The sequence below is a fragment of the Ranitomeya variabilis genome, chromosome 1 (genome assembly GCF_051348905.1).
Source record: "Ranitomeya variabilis isolate aRanVar5 chromosome 1, aRanVar5.hap1, whole genome shotgun sequence".
NCBI classification, from domain to species: domain Eukaryota; kingdom Metazoa; phylum Chordata; class Amphibia; order Anura; family Dendrobatidae; genus Ranitomeya; species Ranitomeya variabilis.
The window spans coordinates 652890640-652911786 of NC_135232.1; the positions used below are offsets into that span (position 1 = coordinate 652890640).

The following is a 21147-nucleotide window of genomic DNA, read 5'->3' on the forward strand; positions in this document are numbered from 1 at the left end:
ATATTTTGTTCATTTTCTAGAGGGTGTTTGATTCACGCATGCAGGATTTTTTCGTTTTTTAAAAGTATGGGTGGGATTAAGCCGGCGGTACCCTGGAGCCATATGTCAAAACAGCAGCAGCAGGGAAGAAACAGTCTGGATACATTCTTTATTCAGTCCCCTATGTGTCCCCAAGACGTGAATACACAAGGCTTGAAAATGGCAAAGATGAGTAGACGTACACTTCCAAAAATGATGCACGGGAAAGCGTATGTTGTTTTTGCTGTCACTATTACAGTCTATGGCCCCATCGGCGTATGCATCCAGGCTCTGTTTTGCTACGGATTTCGGACATATGCTCCGATGAGGACACAGAACGCCCTGTGAAAGCATCCTAAAAGTTAGAGTGTGAATGGGGAATACTAGTATTAACGCTCAGACAATTAAGCCATATTCACATGTAGTGTTTGTGCGTGCGTTTTTTTCTGCAGCCAAAGCCTGCTCTGTTGACAGTAAAAATGCTGCATTCAAAACAATTGTTTTTCATCATTTTTGCGGCATTCTCTACACTGTGTTCCAAATTATTATGCAAATTGGAATAAAGTGTCATAAAGATTTAATTGTTTTGCTTTTCAAATAAACTCGTGGATGGTATTCACTGAAATCAATCTTAAATACATGTGATAATTAGTTTTTCAGGTAATTCTAATTAAAGGAAAACTACTTAAAAATGATGTTCCACATTATTAAGCAGGCCACAGGTTTCAAGCAATATGGGAAATAAAAAGGATCTCTGCTGCTGAAAAGCGTTAAATAGTGCAATGCCTTGGACAAGGTATGAAAACATTAGATATTTCATGAAAACGTAAGAGTGATCATCATACTGTGAAGAGATTTGTGACTGAAACAGAGCACAGACAGAGTTCATGCAGATAAAGGCATAATGAGGAAGGTTTGTGCCAGACAAATTCATTGGATTAAGAGAGCAGCTGCCAAAATACCATTACAAAGCAAGAAACAGATATTTGAAGCTGCTGGTGCCTCTGGGGTCCCTCGAACCTTAAGGTGTAGGATCCTTCAAAGGCTTGCTGTGATGCATAAACCTATTCGGCCACCCCTAAACAGTGTTCACAAGCAGAAACGGTTGCAGTGGGCCCAGACATACATGAAGACTAATTTTCAAACAGTCTTGTTTACTGATGAGTGTCGAGCAACCCTGGATGGTCCAGATGGATGGAGTTGTGGATGGTTGGCGGATGTGTTGTGAATTCCGCTCTTGGGCTCCCTCCGGTGGTTGTAAGTGGCACTTTTGTGAGTTCTGCTCTTGGGCTCCCTCCGGTGGATTTAAGTGGAACTGCTGCTCCTTGGATTTAGCAGTCAGCAGCTGCTTTCACTGATCGTTTATTCTGGCTCGACTATTCATCCTGGCTCTATTTTTCAGCCAGGGCCAGTTGTCAATGGTTCCTGGTTGGATTCACATCTCTGCTTGGATTTCCCTGATATTCTGACCAGTTCAGCAAAGATAAGTCCTTGCTTTGTTCTTTTGCAGTCCACTTGTTGTGGACTTAATCTTTCTGCACTTTCTATGTTTTTTCTAGTCCAGCTTGTCACTATGGATTTATTCAGTTAAGCTGGAAGCTCTGGGAAGCAGATTTACCCTCCACACCTTTAGTCAGGTGTGGAGATTTTTGTAAACTCTGTGGTGGATTTTTCTAGTTTTTAATACTGACCGCACAGTATTCTGTCCTGTTCTATCTATCTAGCTAGACTGGCCTCCTTTGCTACACCCTGTTTACATTCTGCGTATGTCATTTCCCTCTGCACTCACAGTCAATATTTGTGGGGGCTGTCCTATCCTTTGGGGATTTTCTCTGAGGCAAGATAGCTTTCCTGTTTTCTATCTTTAGGGGCAGTTAGTCCTCCGGCTGTGACGAGATGTCTAGGGAGTGACAGGAACATCCCACGGCTACTTCTAGTGTTGTGTTAAGCTCAGGAACTGCGGTCAGTACAGGTACCACCTCCTCCAGAGCACTTCCCATGTTGCTCCTAAACCACCAGTTCATAACACGGATGGCCACCATGTCCCAACAAGGCTGCGACATCAGCAAGGAGGTGGAGGAGTAATGTTTTGGGCCGAAATCATGGGGAAACAGCTGATAGGGCCCTTTAAGGTTCCTGAAGGTGTGAAAATGACCTCTGCAAAGTATATAGAGTTTCTGACTGACAACTTTCTTCCATGGTATAAAATGCAGAAACGTGCCTTCAGGAGCAAAATCATCTTCATGCATGACAATGAGTCATTGGCTGCTATGGACATAAAAGGAGATAAACTCATGGAGTGGCCACCATCTTCCCCTGACCTTGTTGAGGGAGGATCTAAAGTGATCCTTCACGGTTAACTCAGTGATTTCCAAATTAATCTACAGGGCGTTGCCGGCAACTGAAAATGACCAGACGGAGACATATGTCTCTGTATGGGGGATCGAGCAGATCTCTGACCCCCGTTTTATTGTATATCACTTTTCATAGTCATAGAAATTATACTTCAACCAATCAGCATAAGAACACGCTCACAGTTCTTAACCTATAAGAATGCAGGAAAAACTTAACCTATGAGGATACAGAAAAACCGGAAACTACATATATGGTAATGTCTTCTTGGCATAGAAAAACACATACTAACAGGTGCCTCAGTCTTGTATAGCGATACACCCCCGAGTCCCTTCCCTGGCTCGAGTCAGAAGACTCAAGGTCTTTATACCAGTTATGAACCATAGCCTAGTTGAATAACAGGCTTGTGAACAACAAGATAAAGTTATTTCATGGCAGCTATAACCTTTTACCTAATTACATAACAGAATTTATCTTTAAGCAACAAGAAAATGGAGTCGAAAAGCACAAAATGGAGAATCTTTCTTAATTTCTTCCTTCACATTCCCCCTAGATAAATTTTGTTAATTAATGTCCAGCATCAGAGGTACTATCCCAAGCTCTAAGCTCGAGGGGTACTGGTCTTCACATGACTGGTGCCTTGTTACCAGCCATGACTGTTGCGGCGCACCCGTCCCCCTTGTATACTAGAATTTACGAATAACAATTGTTGATGACGGTGGTGGGGATCTTTTGAAGATAGCTATGCGCTTGGCTTCAACATCTTCATCACGTAACTTTGTTAAATCGGTGTAGAGAAGAGCAGGGGTGGCAACGCTTTTGGTATCATCATTAGTTGTCTTAGTGCAGAGTTTCCTAATACATACAGAAATACACCAAAGAACAAGTTTTAGTGTTACATACACAACAAGGATAAAGGCAGCGATGTGTAACAAACTTTGCAAGATTCCAGCTATCCAGCCCCCAAGCCCCTTAAACCAATTGGCTGGATTAAAAAAAGGAGAAGGTGTCTGCCTACCAACTGTCCTTATTACGGTCATTGTCTTTATCATATTGATCTCTGAGTCCTTTAATGTCCTCTAACTTTAACTTTAACTTCATAGTGCTATTGGGATCTATATAATAACAGCATGCGGGTCCAATAACCTGACAGGTACCACCCTGTGCTGCTGTTAAGTAATCCAGTACTACAGTATATTGATTAATGACTATGATAAGTTGGTTTTGCACATCAACAGTAGTATTAAGTATATCCAATATATCCCAAATTTGATCATCATTCTAGATAGTCTGTGGCCCTAACCAATTTATCCCACATTTGTGTAATCATAGGGTAAATGAAAATAGAACTGACAATTTTATTGGCTATACCCATCTGTACTACTAATCTTTCATGATATTGTACAAACTTATTATTCAAGGATATTGGGGAATTTAGGCTGTCCCATGCGGTTACCAATATTATTATATGGAAATACCAAAAACCAAAACATTATGCCCCCTTATTTGCTACTAGTCTGTTTGACCAGCTTGCAGTGCGATGCGCCGATCCACGTTGGCCTTCCTTCCACCTTTACTGACATAGGAGTAATGAGGAGGACTTGGTAGGGACCGTCATACAAGGGTTCTAGTCCGTGTTTTCTGACATGGCTTTTCACGACCACAAAACCACCAGACTTTAAGTTGTGATAAGTGTCGGTTTCTGTTGAATCTGGAAGGGAATAAAAAAACTAAAACATGGGTGTTAGTAAGATTTTTACTAAGCTGAATAACATATTGAACAGCACGGTCAGTTTCTTCTGATAACTACTGAGACTGGAAATTTGCAACTGAGGGCCTAGCACCAAACAATATCTCATATGGGGACAGGCCATGTTTTGCAATAGGGGTAGTATAAATATGGTACAGTACAATGGGTAGGAGCTCTGGCCATGGAGCTGTAGTCTCCTGCATCATTTTGGTCAATTGTCCCTTCAGTGTGCCGTACAGCCTCTCAACTTTCCCACTGGATTGTGGATAGTGCGGAGTATGGAGGGCTACAATGGATCCAAGCATTGTCAAAACCTCCTGATACACATGAGAAGAAAAGGCTGGAACTTGGTCACTTTCGACAACTTCTGGAACACCATATCTGCATATAACTTCCATCACCAGTTTCTTCGCTGTGGTTTTTGCAGTCATGTTGGTAACCGGGAATGCTTCCGGCCAACTGTAGAGCATATCGACATATATTGCAGGTCTGACAGATATTACATGCACGGTTGAGTGCTGTCAGGACTGTAGAAATACCTGGAGCCGAGTAGAATTTTTGTACCAGGGCAAGGGCCTGTTTTTTTTTTCCTCGATGTGTGGGCCCATGTGCCCACGTGGCAATAGCAGGGTACATCCGCTTAGGGAGACACACAAGTTGGTCCTTTTTCCAGAGACCATTGTCCATACGTGCTCCATCAGCCTTCCACTGCTTCACCTCTTCCTTTGGGGACATTCTCTGCATCGTCATTAAGCGGTCTCGCGGGGTCCGGCAGAAGACCTCAGTCTGTCATGGATCATCAGGTTCCTGTAGAGTCAGTGTTTCATGTAACTGTTTACGCTGAGAGCGTGTGGTCACCATAGTTGGTATGGTCAGTTCAATGGGTAGGAGAGCAGCAGCTTTTGCTTGCATATCCGCAAAGGCATTACCTACAGTCTGTGGACTGTTCCTAGAACCTAGAATCCTAGAGTCCATGAGGGTTTTAACAGCTTCAGAATTCTTCACTTGAGTCCCGGAGGTAGTAATAAACCCTCGATTGGCCCATAGGGCTCCGAAATCATGAGCAATACCAAATGCATACTGTGAGTCCATGTATATATTAGCCCACCTGTCTTGGCCGGAATACATGGAGTAGACAGAGTCTGAAGTTCTACTTCTTGTGCTGACAGTGAGGGAGGGAGTGCAGCTCCATGCACTACAGTATCTTCTGTAGTAACAGCGTATCCGGTGTGGAATCTGCCAAAATTATCAGCATATCTTGAACCGTCTTTCAGAGCATTGTAGAGAGGTTGCATTATGCGGGATGCATCCGGTATCCACTGACGACAATAAGTACATAGTCCAAGAAAATGCTGGAGTTCAGTCTCATCTTTTGGAAAAGGAAGGGCGCTGACGGCTATTTTTCTTTCTTCTGTGAGGTGTCTGGCACCCTGAAGGAGACAGTGACCTAAAAATATCACTTGACCAAGGCAAAACTGAAGTTTCGAGGCCGAAACCCGACAGTTCAGATCTGCCAGATACTTGAGGAGGCTAATAGTGGCAGCAATGGCTTCCTGTCAATTGTCGTCCCTGATAAATAAATGCAAACAGAACTGGCAATTTGGGTGTAATGGAATGCTGAAGAAGGCATTGGCAAGGTCGATGACTGTGAACCAAGAAGCATCCTGAGTAGTGTTGAGCGATACCGTCCGATACTTGAAAGTATCGGTATCGGAAAGTATCGGCCGATACCGGCAAAGTATCGGATCCAATCCGATACCGATACCCGATACCAATACAAGTCAATGGGACTCAAGTATCGGACGGTATCCCTGATGGTTCCCAGGGTCTGAAGGAGAGGAAACTCTCCTTCAGGCCCTGGGAACCATATTAATGTGTAAAAGAAAGAATTAAAATAAAAAATATTGCTATACTCACCTGTCCGACGCAGCCGGGACCTCAGCGAGGGAACCGGCAGCGTTGTTTGTTTAAAATTCGCGCTTTTACTTGGTTACGTGAGGTCCCGGCTTGTGATTGGTCAGGGCGGCCATGTTGCCGGGACGCGGACCAATCACAGCAAGCCGTGACGAAATTACGTCACGGCTTGCTGTGATTGGTCCGCGTCCCGGCAACATGGCCGCCATTAACCAATCACAAGCCGTGACGTCACGGGAGGCTGGACATGCGCGTATTTTCAAAATACGCGCATGTCCAGCCTCCCGTGACGTCACGGCTTGTGATTGGTTAATGGCGGCCATGTTGCCGGGACGCGGACCAATCACAGCAAGCCGTGACGTAATTTCGTCACGGCTTGCTGTGATTGGTCCGCGTCCCGGCAACATGGCGCCGTGACCAATCATAAGCCGGGACATCACTGGAGGCTGGACACGCGCGCTTTTCAAAATACGCGCATGTCCAGCCTCCCGTGACGTCACGGCTTGTGATTGGTTAATGGCGGCCATGTTGCCGGGACGCGGACCAATCACAGCAAGCCGTGACGTAATTTCGTCACGGCTTGCTGTGATTGGTCCGCGTCCCGGCAACATGGCGCCGTGACCAATCATAAGCCGGGACGTCACTGGAGGCTGGACACGCGCGCTTTTCAAAATACGCGCATGTCCAGCCTCCCGTGACGTCACGGCTTGTGATTGGTTAATGGCGGCCATGTTGCCGGGACGTCACTGGAGGCTGGACACGCGCGCTTTTCAAAATACGCGCATGTCCAGCCTCCCGTGACGTCACGGCTTGTGATTGGTTAATGGCGGCCATGTTGCCGGGACGCGGACCAATCACAGCAAGCCGTGACGTAATTTCGTCACGGCTTGCTGTGATTGGTCCGCGTCCCGGCAACATGGCCGCCCTGACCAATCACAAGCCGGGACTTCACGTAACCAAGTAAAAGCGCGAAATTTAAACAAACAACGCTGCCGGTTCCCTCGCTGAGGTCCCGGCTGCGTCGGACAGGTGAGTATAGCGATATTTTTTACACATTATTACATTAATGTTGTTGCGATACCCGATACCCGATACCACAAAAGTATCGGATCTCGGTATCGGAAATTCCGATACAGCAAGTATCGGCCGATACCCGATACTTGCAGTATCGGAATGCTCAACACTAATCCTGAGGTATCTGGGACAAAAGAGTATGTGGATTAGGCACCACCGGCGTTTCCAGAACAGTAACTGCATTAGCTGCCCGTAGATCTTGTACCGGTACACAGGGGATTGGCCGGGTGGGGTCTTTTTCTTAACGGGAAACAAGGGCGTGTTACATGGGGAAACACGGTACCATTATCGAGTGACGTTTGTATTTGACCCTTGAGGCCCTGCTCCTGATCATGTTTCAAAGGGTATTGATGGACTTTGGGAAAAGGGGCACCAGGTTTGAGAAACACTTTTACTGGTTCCACAGGCATTATTTGGGGTGGATCTGGGCCTATCAGGGCCATCATCACTGTGGGAAGGGCGTGTAAGATACAGATCTCCTCATTGTGTTCATCTGCATAGGGGTTATATAACGTAAGGACCATCTGACCATCATCTTGGAATTGTATTCTGGAGCGGCACTGTGATAATAAATCTGCCCCCAGTAAATTTACCGGACATATAGGAGAGATTACGAACTGAGCAGTAACTTCAGGGAAAGGTCCCACAGGGATGGGTTTTGTGAGAGTATATTTATTGGGTCTGCCATCTACTCCAATTAAAACAAGCTCTTGATGTGAGAATTGATATGGCGGGGCTGGGGAGGGAGATTCCGAGACATAGGGTTAAAAGGGATATTGGTGTATGGCACTGGATTTGTGTACGGTAGGAGGAGAGCAGGAGCTGGAGTCTGTTACGTGGGCCACTGATAAGGAACGGAGCTGCGTCCTTGTATCTAGGGTGGGGGCTAAGATTGGAGCAGGAATCACTGCGGCTACTGATTTAACCTTTAATTTCCCTGCTGATGCAGAATGAGCTAAGTTCTTAAAACCTTTTTTACTACTTTTAATGCATCATCTGGAGTGGAAGTCTCAATATCAGGTCTAACTGACATTATTGCCTCTTTCAATTCAGATTTAAAGCCGGACATTAAAGCTGTCACAAAAAGGTGTGAATGGGCTTTATTTTCCAATGAGAATCCCAGATGTTTAAATACTACCATAAGATGCCCATAGAACTTCTCGGCAGTCCAGGATATATTGGTGCCTTGGGGTTAAGGGGCATAAGGTTTACAGTCGGGAAAAGAGGCTTAATTTCCTGGGGAGGGACCATATTATCTAGCAGGGAGACCCCCTGTCCCAAATTTTTAATTGTTTACTTTGCCAACACATTAATCTCAGTCACTTTCTCAGTTCCTTCTTGCACCACAAAACATCCAGTTTTTTGTCATAGTAATAGACAACTTTCCTTTTTCAACGTAATTCACTTCCTCTGTTGATCCTCAATTTGCTATATATCAACCACTCAACTTGAAGCAGGTGAATCTTTTACCAATCTTTCAATTACACTGATAACCAAACAATCACTTACAAGTTTCCTTCTAAAACTAAGCACCATATTTTACTTTCAACTTCCAATATTTTCTTTCTACTTCAATACAATATTGTTGCTTTAAACAAAACACAGATCTCCCAGCGCGTACTACACCAAGGACAGAAAATTCAGAGAAACTTAGAATGCAGCTACGTGCCCCCTCCATACCAGAGACACAGCAGAGATAAGAAAATCACAACATTCCTCAACACAAAAGAAAGCAATAACACAGCTGTTTGACTCCCCCCTCCCATTGGGTATTTTAGAAAGGTTTCATACAGAAACAGAATACAGCAGTTCTCAGACTTAATTAATTTCTACAAAACCTTCATCACACAATTCAACCGAAAAACCAGACCACCTTAAAAAACCCATGATTGAGAATATTTTTCCTGCATTCCTGACAGATTTGTTTCCCCGTCTTTGGACTAACAATATCAGATTCATCACACAAATTCAAAGTCTTCTTTTCCTTCCACGGAAACTAATTCTCCTTTAGAGCTAAATATCCTTACTTTGTCGTGCACAATACCGAGCGGCCTTATGGTTTGTTCCACTGGGTCTCTCTGTCCCCCGCTGGGACAACCTAAAAACGCGGTACTCAGTGAAAGGAGGAGGGCGTCTTAGACTAACCCTCTGGACACCTCTGGACATATATAAATATATATAATTCCTGAGTTACGCATCCTACCCATTCTTCGATCACCTCACCGCGCCTGATTCTAACAGTGATCAGGAATTCAGGATATTTTGACTATAAAGAGAATTACATCACTGGTCAATCCGGGGTGTCCGTCCCTTATGAGGTACGATTCGAGCACTGGGCTCCCAACGGAACTACACCTCTATATGATTCCATCCAAGAATCACCCCACCATCAGGGACAAACCTCAGATCCTCTTTGCAGCACAAACACAGGAAAACCACACGAAACGGTCAGTTTGGACAGTATAACTGCCAACTTACCGTGGTTGTTGTGGGGGATGATCAGTCCCAATTTTCCAGTGCCTGTGTCCGGTCCGAGGGTCCTTTGTCTTGTTGTCCTCCGGGGGGCAGAGGCATTCCTGTTTGGGGCCACACGTTCGGGCACCAACTGTTGAGGGAGGATCTAAAGTGATCCTTCACGGTTAACTCAGTGATTTCCAAATTAATCTACAGGGCGTTGCCGGCAACTGAAAATGACCAGACGGAGACATATGTCTCTGTATGGGGAATCGAGCAGATCTCTGGCCCCCGTTTTATTGTATATCACTTTTCATAGACATAGAAATTATACTTCAACCAATCAGCATAAGAACACGCTCACAGTTCTTAACCTATAAGAATGCAGGAAAAACTTAACCTATGAGGATACAGAAAAACCGGAAACTACATATATGGTCATGTCTTCTTGGCATAGAAAAACACATACTAACAGGTGCCTTAGCCTTGTATAGCGATACACCCCCGAGTCCCTTCCCTGGCTCGAGTCAGAAGACTCAAGGTCTTTATACCAATTATGAACCATAGCCTAGTTGAACAACAGGCTTGTGAACAACAAGATAAAGTTATTTCATGGCAGCTATAACCTTTTACCTAATTAAATAACAGAATTTATCTTTAAGCAACAAGAAAATGGAGTCGAAAAGCACAAAATCGAGAATCTTTCTTAATTTCTTCCTTCACAACCTCAACCCTATAGAAAACCTTTGGAGACTCATCAAGCAAAAGATCTATGAGGGTGGGAGGCAGTTCACATCAAAACAGCAGTTCTGGGAGGCTATTCTGACTTCATGCAAAGAAATACAAGCAGAAACTCTCCAAAAACTCACAAGTTCAATGGATGCAAGAATTGTGAAGGTGATATCAAAGAAGGGTTCCTATGTTAACATGTAACTTGGCCTGTTAGGATGTTTTGGAGTTAAATAGCTTTTTTGTTCAGTGAATGTGACCTCCTAATGCTGCAAATTCCACAAATGAGCATTTTCAGTTCTTTAAAACATTTCAAATGTTTAGAAATTCTACTGTGCCTAATAATTTGGAACAGTGCATTTTGAGTTTTTATTCATTTTGGAGATTATACTGTTATCATTGGGAGGTTTCTTCAATAAAATACGATGTATACTCTAACAAGTGATTACTTTTATTAGACTGACTGTCATTTGCCCCGACCTTTTAGGAAAATCCGAGAAAAATATCATTTGCACAATAATTTGGAACATGGTGTATGCGTTTTTGTAGCCTGTTTTGGTGTGGATTACATGTGTGCTTTTGCTACAGTATATTTATCACAAAGATAGTTTCATTCACCCAAAACATTTAAAACTGCAGTTGAGTTTTTCCTTACTTTCTCATTGCTTTTTACCGGTGAAAGAACACTGCTAAAAATGCTGAAAGAATCAAAATGCTGCAGATATAAGGAAACGCAGTTTTCCAATTCAGTCAGAAAATAAACCAAGCGTGTGCATGAGATTTCTAAAATCTTATAGCTTTGCTGATAATGTAAAAACGCATCGTATGAACATAATTTTAGTGTCTCATTTCAGGGTCTCAAATTAAATTGTTGCCTCAATCAATGTATTCTGCTGTCGTGCTAAGGCAGAATTGAGTGTAAATTTGACACAGGCGCCTTTCCCTTCTTTAGAAGATGAAACAAGAAGGGTCAACAGCTGCAGTGTGAGGGGGCACAAATGTCAGGTTTCATATCTGCTATAATTTTCAGCAGACACTGTGTGGCAATAAGACCGTAGAAGGGTATATTATTATTATTATTATTTATATAGCACCATTGATTGATGACAGACTGATACAGAGGGGAGAAGACCCTGCCCTTGCAGGACAGTAGGTTGGGGGTTGTAGCAGCTCCGGTGATGTGGACATTGCAGCATAGTCATTACAGGTTGTAAGCTTTCTTGAAGAGATGGGTTTTCAAGTTCCATCTGAAAGATTCGAATATGGTGGACATGTTGGGGCACAGAGTTCCAGAGGATGGGGGATATTCGCGAGAAGTCTTGGAGGCGATTGGGTGAGGAACGAATAATTGCGGAGGATAGAAAAAGTCTTGGGAGAACCTAACATTACGTGAGGGAAGATATCGTGAGATTAGCTCGGAGATATACGGAGGAGAAATGTTATGGATAACTTTGTAGGTCAGTATTAGTAGTTTGAACTAGATACGCTGGGGAATTGGGAGCCAATGAAGGGATTTGCACAGGGGAGAAACAGAGTAGTGAGGAGAGAGATGAATTAGTTGGGCAGCAGAGTTAAGCTAGAGAGGTGCGAGAGTGTTAGAAGGGAGGCCACACAGGAGGATGTTGCAGTAGTCGAGGCGGCAGATGATGAGGGCATGGACTAACATTTTAGTAGATTGAGTGTTGAGGAAAGGACAGATTCTGGGAATATTTTTGAGTTGGAGGTGACAGGACTTGGCGAGAGCTTGGATGTGTGGTCTGAGAGACAGAGCAGAGTCAAGGGTTAATCCGAGACAGTAGATTTCCGGTACAGGGGAATGCGTGATGTCATTTATTGTGATAGATCAGGTAGGGAAGGTATGCGAGATAGAGGAAAGATAATGAGTTCAGATTTTGATCATTTATAATTATAGTATTATAGTAATAAATATACCACTAGTTTATTCTAGGGGAATTACAGGAATTAAAAGAATATACAAAAACACACTGGTGCACCTGGAACTAAAACAAAGGTTAGCAGCTGCAAGTCAGAAGGCAGGCTCTGTGCAAATCCTGCGATTCAAAAATTGTAAAAATAAGGAATACACTGTGTGCAGAATTATTAGGCAAGTTGTATTTTAGAGGATTATTTTTATTATTGATCAACAACTATGTTCTCAATCAATGCAAAAGACTCAAATATCAAAGCTTAATATTTTTTGAAGTTGGAGTTGGTTTTTTTTTTAAAAAAAAAAAAATTTGGCTGTCTTAGGCTGGTTTCACACTTGCGTTTTTATCTGCATGCGTTTTTTTTAAAAAACGCATGTGTGAAAAACGCATGTAAACGCGGTAAAACGCATGCGTTTTTTAGACGCATGCGTTTTTATAGAAAAACACAAGAAAACACAAGAAAAAACAAGAAAACCCTAACCCTACCCCTACCCCTAACCCTAAACGTGACTGAAATACGTGGCACTGAAATACGTGCAACTGAAATACGTGGTACTTAAATACGTGGCACTTAAATACGTGGCACGTGGCACTTAAATACGTGGCATGTGGCACTTAAATACGTGGCACTTAAATACGTGGCACGTGGCACTTAAATACGTGGCATGTGGCACTTAAATACGTGGCACGTGGCACTTAAATACGTGGCACGTGGCACTAAAATACGTGGCACGTGGCACTTTAATACGTGGCACGTGGCACTTAAATACGTGGCACGTGGCACTTTAATACGTGGCACGTGGCACTTAAATATGTGGCACGTGGCACTTAAATACGTGGCACGTGGCATACGTGGCACTGAAATACGTGATACGTGGCACTTAAATACGTGGCAATATGACTGTCAGAAAATGTTCATTAAACGGTTAGGGGTGAGGTTAGGGGTAGAGTTAGGGTTAGGGTTTGGATCCCTTTATCACCTTGATGGTGGTGGGTGGCTTTTCAGTGTGTTTTCTGTTTTTTTTCTATAAAAACGCATGCGTTTTTAGCGCAAACAAACGCATGTGCTTAAAAACGCATGCGTTTACATAGACAGCAATGCATTTTTTTGCCGCGAAAAAACGCATGCGTTTTTTCGCGGCAAAAAAACGCGCAAGAAAATACTGCAGGTAGCATTTTTGAAAATGAACGCATGCAGACAAAAAACGCATGCGTTTGAAAACGCGACCAAACGCATGTGCAAAAAAACGCATGCGTTTTCAATGTTAAATATAGGAAAAAAAACGCATGCGTTTTTTGTGCAAAAAACGCTGCAGACAAAAACGCAAGTGTGAAACCAGCCTTAGGCTACTTTCACACTTGCGTCGGTACGGGCCCGTCACAATGCGTCGGCTTGACGTACCGATGCACGTTATGAAAGAAATGAACAACGGGGGCAGCGGATGCAGTTTTTCAACCGCATGCATGGTCAGAAAAGGCGGACACGACGCACAAAAAAGTTACATGGAACGTTTTTTTGTGCCGACGGTCCGCCAAAACACGACACATCCGTCGCACGACGGATGCGACATGTGGCCATACGTCGCAATGCGTCGCTAATGCAAGTGTATGGAGAAAAAACGCATCCTGCGGGCATCTTTGCAGGATGCGTTTTTTCTCGAAAACGTACGTCGCACAACGCAAGTGTGAAACTAGCCTTAGGAGGATATCTGTTTATGCAGGTAACTATTACTGTGCAGAATTATTAGGCAAATTAATAAAAAACAAATATATTCCCATCTCACTTGTTTATTTTCACCAGGTAAACCAATATAACTGCACAAAATTTAGAAATAAACATTTCTGACATGCAAAAACAAAACCCCCCCAAAATAGTGACCAATATAGCCACCTTTCTTTATGATGACACTGAACATCCATAGATTCTGTCAGTTGCTTGATCTGTTTATGATCAACATTGCGTGCAGCAGCCACCACAGCCTCCCAGACACTGTTCTGAGAGGTGTACCGTTTTCCCTCCCTGTAGATCTCACATTTTATGAGGGACCACAGGTTCTCTATGGGGTTCAGATCAGGTGAAGAAGGGGGCCATGTCATTTTTTCTTCTTTGAGACATTTACTGGCCAGCCACGGTGTGGAGTAGTTGGAGGCATGTGATGAAGCATTGTCCTATTGTCCTTCATGAAAATCATGTTTTTCTTGAACGATACTGACTTCTTCCTGTACCACTGCTTGAAGAAGTTGTCTACCAGAAACTGGCAGCAGGTCTGGGAGTTGAGCTTCACTCCATCCTGAACCCGAAAAGGTCCCACAAGTTCATCTTTGATGATACAGCCCATACCAGTACCCCACCTCCACCTTGCTGGCGTCTGAATTGGAGTGGAGCTCTCTGCCCTTTACTGATCCAGCCTCTGGCCCATCCATCTGGCCAATCAAGAGTCACTCTCATTTCATCAGTCCATAAAACCTTTGAAAAGTCAGTCTTAAGATATTTCTTGGCCCAGTCTTGACATTTTATCTTATGTTTCTTGTTCAAAGGTGGTCGTTTTTCAGCCTTCCTTACCTTGGCCATGTCCCTGAGTATCGCACACCTTGTGCTTTTTGTTACTCCAGTAACGTTGCAGCTCTGAAATATGGCAAAACTGGTGGCAAATGGCATCTTGGCAGCTTCACACTTGATTTTCCTCAATTCATGGGCAATTATTTTGCGCCTTTTTTGCCCAACACGCTTCTTGTGTCCCTGTTGGCTATTTGCCATGAAAAGCTTTATCACGGTGATCACGCTTCAAAAGTTTGGCAATTTCAAGACTGCTGCATCCCTCTGCAAGACATCTCACAATTTGGGATTTTTCAGAGCCCGTCAAATCTCTCTTCTGATCCATTTGCCAAAGGAAAGGAAGTTGCCTAATAATTAAGCACACAACATCCTCAGAGGACAATATGTGTCGCACTATATTGAGCAGGCTCAGTTTGTTGCACTCCATCATGTGGTCACTGACATTCAGGCGGCATGGTGTATGGCACTATAATCAAAAGGCAATGAATGTAAATTTTTTTTTTTTGGCATGTGCCAGCTTTATATTAACAGTGCAGAGGGTGCGGAGCAAATAGATAAAAGGCGCAGTGTGTGGTGGTAGCATATATGGGGGCACAAGCTGTAGTGTAATTTAATTTACAGATACATGGTCTGCTGTGATTTTCAGATGGCACAGTGCCTAGCGCTGTTACATTATTGTGGTTCACAGGGTGTTACGGTGTTATATTCAGGAGGCAGAGTGTGTGAGTGTGTGCATAAAGTAGTGCTATAAAAGTGAGACGCTAAAGACATCTAATTGGCAAACTCTACAGAGACCACTTGTGGCAGAGAGAAGTTGTTGTGATGGTCTGAGCCAGATGGAAAGGAAAAGGACTGACATAACCGGTCACTGGTGCCTGGAATGTAAATTTTATATTAATGTTTATTCTATCTGTGACTGGTCAAAAGTGGTTTATTATTAAATTTGTGATTATTTATATTTCACACTAACATACATTATGGAATGTTATGGTTATATTTTTTATTAAAAAGTAGGAATAATTTTTAAACAAATAGCTACCTCACATAACTTGCTGTTAAAATGTTATTTCATCCCTGACGCACAAGCTGCAATATGTCTTGTTCACAGGGGGTATTTTACAGCCCCTTTATAGATGGCAATTCTTGGTCTGATGATGGGGACATGAACTTGCAGCCTCATACTGTATGTGTCTAAGTTTGGGTTGGGAGACCCGTGGTCAGTCCGGGAATTGTGGTCAGTAGAGTAGGACCGTGCAAACCTGGCATTTATAGCTGCACCAAGATTGTATGCGTAGTTTCCTCCTATTTCCACATCTGTTAGCTAGTTTCTTTGTGGACACAGGGTACAATAGGGTCCATAGGAGTCAGAGAGCCAGACTATTGCTCTATACAACTTGCATTCCAAACACCTCAAACTCTTTATTCTTCATTTTCAGGAGTCCCGTGGTGGCACATTTTCTTTAAAATAAGATTTTGTTTAATCAAGGACTTGAAATTCCACAGATTACCATTATCATTATAATAACGCTCTTTTCTGTTATCATCATTATTGCTTGCGATTCTCAGAAACCCATGGAAGGGAAATCTGGTGACTCAAATGATGGTCCATTACAGAAACCTTCTAAATGGCCGAGACACTGAATATGTGGAAATCAACCTCAAAATTGCTAATAATGGGAAGGAAAATGAATGTGCCCATATTTATTCCCTGCAGCAATGGCTACTAGTAGTACGATGAACAATATATATTTTATCTTGATCGGTTGGAGAAGTTTCTTGATAAAAACTGCCCAAGTAACCATCGTCGTAGATGATAATTCCACATCAGGACCATTGTAATAGCCACTTGTAATCTATGCAGAATACGATGTTTATCTACTATGCAGTGAGGATGAAAGAATATCTAAATGTCACAGCAGGATATCCACACTCCCTGGGAAATTTAAAGAAAAAATATATATTCTTAAAGAAATAGCATCTAAAGGAGACCATGGAAGTATCTGAGATATATCATTATAATTACAGGTATTCTTCCCCATTGAATGAATCTCTTGATGGCATCTTAAATTCATTCTAGCAGAGCTGTCAAAGTGATAAATAAAGTAGTATCTACGTAATATTGGAGTGGTCAAAATAGCATAGTATCTATGGAAATGATTTATTCCACCCTCTTGGACTTTTCCATATACCTAGTTTGCATCATTAAATACTAATTTTACTGCTAAAGGTTTAACTATTATCAGCAGCAAAATACTATGTCTTATCAAAGTCAGAGTCAAATTTACTGAAATTCACTCAAATTTTAGCATTTTGAGATTTGATTTGAAAAAACAAAATCCCTGTCACCATTTCCCAAACTGCGGATGCATCAGAAAATGAGATAATGTATTTTTGCGTAGCACACAGGCCTCCCCATAATGCTCTACAGCGATAACATCTTATGGTTTATCATACCTTGCACCATGGTGGTCAGTATCATAGCCATCACAGATCAGCGGTTCCCGGTGGAGCACAGTTTGTACGGAAGAGTCATTCTCCCGAATGCTAAGCCTGCTGTCAGTCAGTACCAGCAGCACGGTTACAGATGCCGCTGTCTATCCATAGACTGAAAACACATTGGCACCATCCCCATGATTGAAACTTAAATGCTACCGGATGAAATAAATTAAAATTCTTCCAGGCAGCGGGGGTCTAAGTGCCAGCACCAGACAGGTTCAGAATGCTATTAACCTGCAGATTAACCCCATACCTGCTGGTTAATAGCTTTTTTCACGTGACAGGTTTCCTCTAATAATCCATACAAAAGCCTTTGTTGGTGATGACAGGTTCAAGACTCCTCCTGCATGGAGAAACTAGCTGCATGCATTGCTTAGATGTGATTTTTCATCTTCACCATCCTGGTAGATGACAGCAGATTTTCATCAAGAAAGTCTCAATAAATTTGTCCATTCATCCTTCCTTCAATGATATGAAGTTTGCCAGTTCCATATGCTGAAACAGCCCCACACAATGATATTGCCACCTCCAGACTTCACCGTTTCTATGATGTTTTTGAGGCGATATGCAGTGCCTTTTGGCCTTCAAACATGGTGTGTATTATGTCATCCAAAAAGTTCAAATTTGGTCTGACCAGACTATATTCTCCCAGTATTTCACATGCTTGTCTAAATGTTGTTGTGAAAACTATAAACGCGCTTGAACATGCTTTTTGTTCAGCAATAGAGTCTTGCATGGTGAGCATGCATACAAGCCATGGAGGTTGAGTGCATTACTTATGGTATTCTTTGAAACAGTTGTACCTGCTGATTCCAGGTCTTTCTGTAGCTCTCCTAAGGTGGTCATTGGCTCTTGTACAACTCTTCTGATAATTCTTTTCACTCTTCTGTTTGAAATCTTGCGGGAAGCACCTGGTCGTGGCCACTTTATGGTGAAATGATGCTCTCTCCTCTTCAAGATTATTGACCCAACAGTACAAACTGGAAGCCTCAGTAGTTTAGAAATTCTTCTGTAATCAATGCTTCAGTACGTTTTGCAACAAAAAGGTTGCAAAGGTCTTGAGACAGCTCACTGGTTTTTCCCATCACAAGATGTTTCTTGTGTGGCACTTTGGTAATGAGACACCTTACCAACATCCGGTGAGAATTTCAAGTCAATAGCATCTTTAAAATAGATTTACTTAGAAAACTGGTGACATACTTGTTTCACCAGCTGTATGTTGAGGTCACTTTGGCAGTACCAACTCTGCCTTTGTGTAAGTGCTGATTCAGATGTCAGTTTTTTCAAGAACGAAAAAATCAGACATCGTTTTATCAGAGTGTTATCCAAGTTCTATAAGAGTTAGGTCTCATGTTCACAAAGTTTTTTCCATTTAAAAAAAAAAAGTTTCTTTAACTTTTCATATCTAACAGTATCTGAATATCGACCTCACCCGGATGACATCTGAGTGTTGTCTCTAATTTTTTTCACATACCCATAGATTTGCATTGACAATTTTGAGCGAATACTTTGCTCAATATTGAACATTACTCTGTGATTTTATGCTTGGTCACCGAAGCTTCCTGGCTGATGTCTTGAGATGTTGCTTCAGTATTGCCACATAATCTTCCTTTCTCAATTCTATTTTGTGAAGTACACCAGTCTCTCCTGCATCAAAACAACCCCACAACATGATGCTGCCACTAGTGATGAGCGAGTATACTCGTTGCTCGAGATTTCCCGAGCATGCTCGGGGGGGTCTCCGAGTATTTGTAAGTGATTGAAAATTTAGTTTTTGTTGACGCAGCTGCATGATTTACAGCTGCTAGCCATCAAAAGTACATGTGGGGGTTGCCTGGTTGCTAGGGAATCCCCACATGTAATGAAGGTGGCTAACAGATGTAAATCATTTAGCTGCGGCAATGAAAACTAAATCTCCGAGCACTAAAAAATAATCAGAGAACACCCGAGCGTCCTCGGGAAATCTCGAGTAACGTGTATACTCGCTCATCACTGGCTGCCACCCTTGTATTTCACAGTTGGGATGGTGTTCTTAGGCTTCCAAGCTTCTCCCTTTTTCCTTCAAACGTAATGATGGTCAATGTGCCCGAAAAGTTCAATTTTAGCATCATCAGACCACAGGACATGTCTCCAAAAATGAAGGTGTTTCTTCCTGTGTGCATTTGCTAACATGAATACACATTTTTTATGTTTCTTTTGGAGTAATGGCTTCTTCTTGGCAGAGTCGACTTTCAGCCCATGTTAATACAATACTCCTTTCACTGTGGATATTGACACAATCTTATCAGCTTCTGCCATCATCTTCACAAGGTCTTTTGCTGTTGTCCTTGGATTGACATGTACATGTTGGACCAAATCATGTTCATCTCTGGGACACAGAACCTCTCTTCTTCCTGAGCAGTATGATGGCTGGACATTCCCATCTAGCTTGTACTTGCTTATAATGGTTTGTATAAATGAACTAGGCACCTTCAGATATCTTGAAAGTACCACATTTTTCACTATTTGTTTCATTGCAGTCATTTGGTAAATTTAGAAAAGTTCATGGAACAAACAGTGAAAAATTTAACGAGGTCTAAATGCTTTCCATACCCACTGTATATAGTGCAATATAAAGCGTGTTGTGGCTAAAGTCACCATGCAGCCACAAAATCAGGCTCAATGTACACTCACCGGCCACTTTATTAGGTACACCATGCTAGTAACGGGTTGGACCCCCTTTTGCCTTCAGAACTGCCTCAATTCTTCGTGGCATAGATTCAACAAGGTGCTGGAAGCATTCCTCAGAGATTTTGGTCCATATTGACATGATGGCATCACACAGTTGCCGCAGATTTGTCGGTTGCACATCCCAAAGATGCTCCATACAAGGCAGGATGGATCCATGCTTTCATGTTGTTTACGCCAAATTCTGACCCTACCATCCGAATGTCGCAGCAGAAATCGAGACTCATCAGACCAAGCAACGTTTTTCCAATCTTCTACTGTCCAATTTCGATGAGCTTGTACAAATTGTAGCCTCAGTTTCCTGTTCTTAGCTGAAAGGAGTGGTACCCGGTGTGGTCTTCTGCTGCTGTAGCCCATCTGTCTCAAAGTTCGACGCACTGTGCGTTCAGAGATGCTCTTAGGCCTACCTTGGTTGTAACGGGTGGCGATTTGAGTCACTGTTGCCTTTCTATCAGCTCGAACCAGTCTGCCCATTCTCCTCTGACCTCTGGCATCAACAAGGCATTTCCGCCCACAGAACTGCCGCTCACTGGATTTTTTTTCTTTTTTGGACCATTCTCTGTAAACCCTAGAGATGGTTGTGCATGAAAATCCCAGTAGATCAGCAGTTTCTGAAATACTCAGACCAGCCCTTCTGGCACCAACAACCATGCCACGTTCAAAGGCACTCAAATCACCTTTCTTCCCCATACTAATGCTCGGTTTGAACTGCAGGAGATTGTCTTGACCATGTCTACATGCCTAAATGCACTGAGTTGCCGCCATGTGATTGGCTGATTAGAAATTAAGTGTTAACAAGAAGTTGGACAGGTGTACCTAATAAAGTGGCCAGTGAGTGTATATGTTGCTGCAAAAGCAATGAAAAAATTCAGCTCACTCTTGATGGAACTAGTTAAGCTTCTGGTGTGGAGAATCCCGGAGTCTCGCTTCTGCCAAACCTTGCTATCGCTTGTGAAGGAAATAGTCCAGCTTCAGTCCATAAAATCAAATCCTGTATTTTATAATTAAAATAGATATGGCAACACTAAATTATGCCTACACAAAGGCATGATTGAGGATAAAGGGTGCAAGGAGGTGAAACCAGATGTGTTTCGAACGACTGCTACATTCTTAAACTCAGTTTGATTGTTGGCTGTAGAGAGCAAAAA

At 42.7% G+C, this 21147-nt stretch overlaps 1 protein-coding gene across 3 annotated transcripts in view; it reads left to right on the forward strand.

Annotated features, from left to right (window-relative positions):
- LOC143774783 (putative N-acetylated-alpha-linked acidic dipeptidase) overlaps positions 1–21147 on the forward strand; it is a 236518-nt gene that overhangs the window by 133603 nt on the left and 81768 nt on the right. The gene's annotated exons all lie outside the window — the stretch shown is intronic.